Source organism: Zingiber officinale, chromosome 2A (assembly GCF_018446385.1).
Source record: "Zingiber officinale cultivar Zhangliang chromosome 2A, Zo_v1.1, whole genome shotgun sequence".
NCBI classification, from domain to species: Eukaryota; Viridiplantae; Streptophyta; class Magnoliopsida; order Zingiberales; family Zingiberaceae; genus Zingiber; species Zingiber officinale.
In genome coordinates this window covers 14,308,312-14,315,598 of record NC_055988.1, presented here as the reverse complement: position 1 = coordinate 14,315,598, position 7,287 = coordinate 14,308,312, and the positions used below count along the sequence as shown (strand labels likewise).

At 37.3% G+C, this 7,287-nt stretch overlaps 1 long non-coding RNA gene across 1 annotated transcript; it reads right to left on the bottom strand.

Annotated features, from left to right (window-relative positions):
* Positions 1-231: 231 nt before the first annotated feature.
* Positions 232-2,895, bottom strand: LOC122040782. Its single transcript, XR_006128726.1, has 2 exons — positions 1,995-2,895; positions 232-534 (listed from the first exon to the last, which is right to left on the bottom strand). It is a non-coding gene; the product is annotated as an uncharacterized LOC122040782 (long non-coding RNA).
* Positions 2,896-7,287: the final 4,392 nt, after the last annotated feature.

The window sequence follows — 7,287 nt, the reverse complement described above, 5'->3', positions numbered from 1 at the left end:
CAAAATTAGAAACTTGTAAAAACTTCAATGCTTCTTCCAAGTTAACTATACAATGGTGATTACTATTGTCACGCCCCCAGAGGAGCCCCTACCGAAAAATTTTGGCAACATCTCCCCTGCACTGGTGGCAATCTGAGACATACATACATACAAAATACATCAGTCACATACGGCTGGAATATATACACAACCACGCAGTTATATAATCAGCCCTCTCGGCTGGAACAGGAATAAACATAATCACGCAGTTATATATATATATTAAACATCCCACACGGCTGAAAGTAAAACACAGCGGAAATCACAAATAATGATCACAAAACCATAATACAACCAACTGCAAGCCGGCTCAGCTTGACACATAATTACCAAACCAAATACAAGATATCACAAAACTAAACTCCATATAAAAGATACAAATATAGGAATAAGTACAAAACCAAAAAAGCGTATAGAAGCACTAACGGTACGAGAAGCTCGGTGTTACATGGGATTGGCGGACAGGATCTCCAGGCAACTCCATAAATCCTTTACCTGTTACTTGGCGAAATAACCAATTTACGAGGTGGTGAGTATAAAGACTCAGCGGGTAATAGATAGATAGTGCATGAGTATAGTAAAGAATTAGAGATACAAAGGTATACAACAGTCTCATAGGGAAAATAGCAGATACTAAAGTGATATCATAGTAAATGTCCATACCCAAAACCATATCCTAGGCTAGTAAGGTTGGGAATAGTTCAAACCTGCTATAGTACTGCTCATAATTACAAGGGTATCATGTGAGGTATACTACTAATAAGTAAACCAGTGTCTAAACACATACCCCAGGTATATATCTCAACCTATGTGAGCATATCAGCATAAGAAAGCAACAACAGCATAAGTAAGTAATAGCAACATAAGTAGGCAATCAGCAGATATAACAATAACAACGTATGCACGAATGGTCACTCCCACCCACCCCTCTGCACCATGACCCCTATATGGTCGAGAGGTCGGGTCAGTGACAGACTGTACACCACTTCAGCTACCACTACTCTCGAGTGGCCAAGGGGACAGTTGTATAGTAACTAACTAACTACATCTGCGACGGTGGTCCCTGCTGCTCGCAACTCCAGCTAACACTACCCATGAGTGAGCGAGTGGGAGCACGACAGGACAAGAGGCATGCTCCAACTACCACTACCCATGAGTGGTCGAGTTTGCGGCCCCGGTGAACGACCCTCTCAACCACAAGGGAGACATGGTCGCCGGTATACATGCAATGACATGATGCGTAAAATGCAGTAGTCATCATATATATATAAATAGAAACAGGTATGCTACATGAAGCCAGCATGCTCAATAAGAAACATGAACAGATAGCAGTCAAAGCAAGTAAACATGGTATCTGGTATCTATATATATAGTATCTGGTGTTTGGTATCTGCTAGATATCATGGATAGTAACAAGAGACTGTATAGATACAAAAACGAGTAGCTCAAAGATTGAGTGGAAGTATTAAACGCAGAAAAAAATACGAGTGGAGTTAAGATAAATATAGGAACTATCTGAAAATATAGCTCATGCACTAAGATCAATGTACTAAAGAGATAAAGCAAGAAGGACCTGCCCTTTTACGTAGATTGTGTCCAGAAATCCTACGTCAATACGCCGGTCCCAAATCCAAGTCTTGCGATCACATGATATATATATATATATAACTAGGTCAAATATGAACTAGTTAGCTAAATCCATCATGAACCAAATAGCCACCTTAACCTCAATCTGATGAAGAATCCATGAACTCTTATCATTCCACAACCCAATTTGTAGCTCAATTCAAATCAACTAATCCATAACTAAATCATTCATCCTTTATACTAATCAATTCCAAGCTTAAATACTCACATCAACTAATTAAGTCCATAATCCAATAGATTAAGCAATCCCAACCATTTTCATCATCCAATTGGGTTTAACTCTATGCATGAATCAATGCAATACTCACCCAAATCTAATTGCACAGTTGTTGTCCCACGATTGAAGACGTTTGCTGCCAAAATTTAGTAGCCAAATCTAGGTTAAATTGTTGATCTCCCAAAATCGACTAACCTAAATCACAATCAGCACATTCACATTCAAGCATTAGACTTAATTCTTAATCCACAACCTAATTCAAACTTCTAATCAGATTTATCATAGGTCAAGAGCTTAGACTAAGTGATTTGTTACCATTCAACAGGAATGTCCACTGCCCTCACAGTGGGTCACGACGACGGCTGAAGATGAGAAGGAGAAATCGGGCGACGAACTCATTATGGCCATAGCCACTGCTGCTCAGGGACCGTAAGTAAAGGGGTGGCAACAAAGCTTATCACGACATCTTGCTAACGACAATCGGAAGATATGGAAGACCGGCAGCTCAAGAACAACTGACAACGTGGGGTGGAGAACGAGGGTCATCTCTCATGGTTGATGTTGGGCGAATCGCACAGCACCACTGCAAGGAGAGCACGAGGGCTCTAGCCTCATGCGATCTGGCCTCACGTGCAAGGGCGATGACATGGCTTAGCCATCGGCAGCGGTGGATTTGGAGGAGACCAAGTGGTTAGGAATCAATGATGTCTCTCAGATCTAAGGCACCCCTCGAGGTCGAGGACGATGGATCCACGTTGGCGTTAAGGTGCTTCGCCAGTCGGTGTTTGGTATCGGCGACGAGTCGGAGAGGAAGAAGATGCTCATGAGGTGGCTGTCGCATTAGAGCTTCATCAGCGACCATAGCAGGTGGCTAGGGGTCGTGGTGGTCCACAGCGATGGGGAATCGGGAGAGGGCGGCGCGTGAGGGAGAGGAGGATGGAAATCGAGTGGAGAAGATAAGAATAATCAGGGGAAAGAAGTGAAGGATCGGGGAATTTAGGGATTAAAACTTAGGTTAACTTAGTAAGTTTATTCCCCAATCAACCCCTATTTAAGGGGTATTCCAAACAGGCTTTCTCTACGCTGAATAACTTTATCCCCTTAAATGGCTCATACAAACTCCGTTTAAATCCCAGAAAATTTATAAAAATTCCTAAAAAATTCAATAAGATTATCTGTCAAATAATCTTATTATTTAATTATTATTTGGTATCATATTTTACAATTATCAAAAAATAGCCTTCACTGAGGTTTTCTAAAAGTATTTTAAAATCATTTTCAAAATCAATTTCTAACCATGTTCTTTGGGCTAAATGCACATGACTTGTATATTAGCTTTCCCAATGGTTGGAAAACACATAACTATGTGTTTTGATGAACCTAAAACTCAAAAAGATGCACTAAATCAACATCTTGAGTTTTGTTCATCATCCTAACATTTCTCTTTTATCTAATGTGTACTAAACCACATACAAGTCAACTCATAGTCTTTGTGAGATGTAGATTTTGGTTTTGCCCTCCAACTAGGGATCATGCATATCTATCTAGGTATTCTTTATTATGAACATCCACCTAGGATGTCACTTGTTGATAAATTTCTTTATCATTCTTGTTTGTAAATGTCATTGTCCTTAATTTGCAAGAAAATTAAAATAATATATGATGACTTATGACATACATCAAAAAGAATAATTTTATGAGATGTAGATTTTAATTTTGCCCTACAACTAGGGATCATGCATATCTATCAGGGTATTCTTTATTATGATCATCCACTTAGGATGTCACTTGTTGATAAATTTCTTTATCATTCTTGTTTGTAAATGTCATTGTCCTTAATTTGTAAGAAAATTAAAATAATACATGATGACTTATGACATACATAAAAAAGAATAATTTTTAAAAGAAAACTTGCTATGGCTACATGATGTATGTATGACATGACATGGTATTTTTGTTTATTTTTCATAATAGACATGAATGCAAATTATGATGTAATGGCATATGATAAGTAATCAATCAAGGCAACTTAGTATAAATAAAATATACCTAGATAATCTATCTACGTATCCTTAATTCTTTGCTAAGCTAAAAATTAAATCTAGATTGCCCCCCATTTTCCTAAGAGAATGTCAAAACCAACTTGACATTTCTTTTTCTCTTTCTTACTCATGCAACTTAAAATTAAGTCCAAATTCTCAAATTTTGGCACATTTTACTCTTCAAAAAAAAAACCATTGAATCCTTTACATTTTCAAAAGTTAACAAAACTTTGAAAATGCCTCCAAGTGTCAACCTTATCAAGGTTGGGTTAACCATCCTATCCATTTAGAGTTGACACTCTCTAAGCCCATCTAGGGTGTAGAGAATATGCTCTTAGGAACCCAAAACTTATTAGTGCTCCTTGGATGCTCTAGGTACTCACTAGGGATAACTTCCCTAGTTACCTTCCTAATGACCTTTCTAGGCTTCTTAGAAGCCTTGGTCATTTTCTCTAGGTCAACTCTTGGGATAACTTCCCTTGTGACATTCTTAGTGACTCTGCTAGACTTCTTAGAAGTCTTAGTCACGTTAGCCTTTGCAAAAATACTTCTAGGGATAACCTCCCTTATATCTTTGACTTGACCCTTAGACCTAGGATTAGTTCCATAACTATATGGAACTCTATGGTATGAGGCTACATCTTTCTTAGTCTTAGGTTTGTATCCCAAACCTCTATGACCATTGGATAGCCTTTGTATTCCTATGCCTAGGTTATGCTCTTTTTGCCCCTTAAGAATATTTTCCATCCTTTTTAGGGTTTTTTCCCATTTTATCAAGCCTTGACCTCAAGACTTGATTTTCTTTCCATAAATCCCTAGTTTTGATTTATCATTAAACCCTTGAGCATTTCTATTTCTAGGCTTATAACTAAGGTCCTTAGAGTTCATGCCTACTTTGTTATTTACCATTCTAACCTTAGGTGAGGTGGTCTTGGCATGAAGTGCCACATATTTTTCTTTAATATTATCATGCCTCTTATTTTCATGATAAATAGCATTAAAATGATATAAGTTAGTTCTAGCATATTTTTTTTTATCATGATTCAAAGGAATAAACTCAATAAATGATACCTTGGATTTCCCCTAAGCTCCCCCTTGACTTAAGCTTCCTCCTTTAACTTTGACTGGTTTCTTTCCCTTAGGACATTGGCTTTGATAGTTGTTGGTTGCTACTCGGAAAACCTAATGGTTCCACTGTACAAAAATTTTATACAAGGTCTGAACATTTCCAAGCTACCACGTGTTCTTTTAAGTTAAACTTGAATCGCCTGCGGAACTTAACACTTTTGATTCTGAGTTTAACTTATATGTTCTTAAAGGTTTGGACTTGGATCACCTGTGGAACTTAACACTTTTGATCCAAGTCCTCCTATATTACAAAGTCGATTAAATATCTATTTCTAAAATCGGCTTCCAGTATTGCATGGCGAGGCACTTGGCCTTCTTGGGTATGAGATCATCCACCACCGACTAGACAAAGTCTTTTAGAGAAATTTGATATTTAATCTTCCTATAATAACATTAGGTTAACCAAAAAGAACAATCGAATCACAAGATCGAAAGAAACAAAAGAACACGACATCAAAAACTAAATTCGAAACCTAGAATCACATGCCTCTTGTATTTGGTATTTTAAACAAAGAAAACTAGTATGATGCGGAAAAATAATTACTAGTTATACCTTCTTTGTATTCAATGACCTCTTGATCTTCTATCGTATTCCTCTTCTTATCTCGAACGTTGTGTGGGCAATGATCTTCCGAGACGAGAACCACCCAAGCCCTTCTCCTTCCTCCTTGTAAGTTTCGGCCAAACCAAGACTCCTCCAAGGATGTAGAATTTCGGTCACCACCACCATGCTCCAAGGGATGCAAGAAACAAACCTCCTTTCTCTCCTTCTTCTCCTAGCTAGAACCGGCCACCAACAAGAGCTCCAAGAGAGGGATGAAACCAGCCACTAAAGAAGAAGAGAAGAGGAGAAGAAGAAGCTCTAAGGCTGGCCACAACCAAGGAAGAGAGGGAGGAAAAATAAAATAGAGTTGTTGCCCATGAAGGCACCTCTACCTCCTCTTTTATAATTCTTGGTCTTGGCAAATAAGGAAATTTAAATAAAAACTTCCTTAATTCCTTTGCCATGAAAAAAAAAATTTAATCAATTAAAACCAAATTCCTTTTCTCAAATCATATGGTCGGCCACCTTAAGAGCTTCCAAAAGCAAGTTTTAAACAAAATTAAAACTTCCTTATTTGTTTCCGAAAATTTTAAAAATAAATTTTTTCTAATAATTTATCCCTTCATGATGGGTTATAAAAAGGAAATTTTATAATTTAAAATATCTCTTTCAAACATGTGGATGATTTACAAATAAGGAAAGTTTTTACCAAAAATTAAAATCTTCCTTTTATCTACAAACAAGGAAAGATTACAAACCTTTCTCTTAATCTTTTGTAGAAAGCTATAAAAGGAAAGATTTAAAATTTTAAACTCTCTTTTAAATCATGACTTCCATATAAGAAAAAATTTAAAATAAAATTCCTATTTAATTTATTGTGGCCTGCCACCCTAGCTCGGGCTCCAAGCTAGGGCCGACCACAAAACAAGGCTCCCCTTTAAGTCTTGGCCGGCCCCAAGCTTGACTCCAAGAATGGCTTGGCCGGCCACCTAATAGTGGGTAGGAAGGTGAGTATAGGTGGGTATAATGCTTTATAAATAAGAGGCTACGATAGGGACCGAGAGGAGGAATTGGTTTTGGTCTCCCGATGAAATTAAGCATCCTGTGTTCGCCCCGAACACACAATTTAATTTCATCAATAATAATTCATACCACTAAAGAATTATTATTGAACTACCACACCAATCCCAAATTACATTTTGGGCTCCTTCTTATCATGAGTGTATTAGTCTCCCTGTGTTTAAGATATCGAATGTCCATTAATTAAATAAGCTACTGACACTCACTTAATTAATATCTAGTTCCAAGAGTAGTACTACTCAACCTTATCGTCATGCCAGACTAAGTCACCTGCAGGGTTTACATGACAATCTTTATGAGCTCCTCTTGGGGACATTATCAACCCAGACCACTATGACACAGTTTCCTTCTATAATCAACAACACACACTATAAGTAATATCATTTCCCAACTTATCGGACCTATTGATTTATCGAACTAAATCTCACCCATTGATAAATTAAAGAAATAAATATTAAATATATGTGCTTGTCATTATATTAGGATTTAGAGCACACACTTCCATAATAACCGAGGTCTTGTTCTTTTATTTAGTCAGTATAAAAAGAAACTATCTCAAATGGTCCTGCTCAATATACTCTAAGTATACT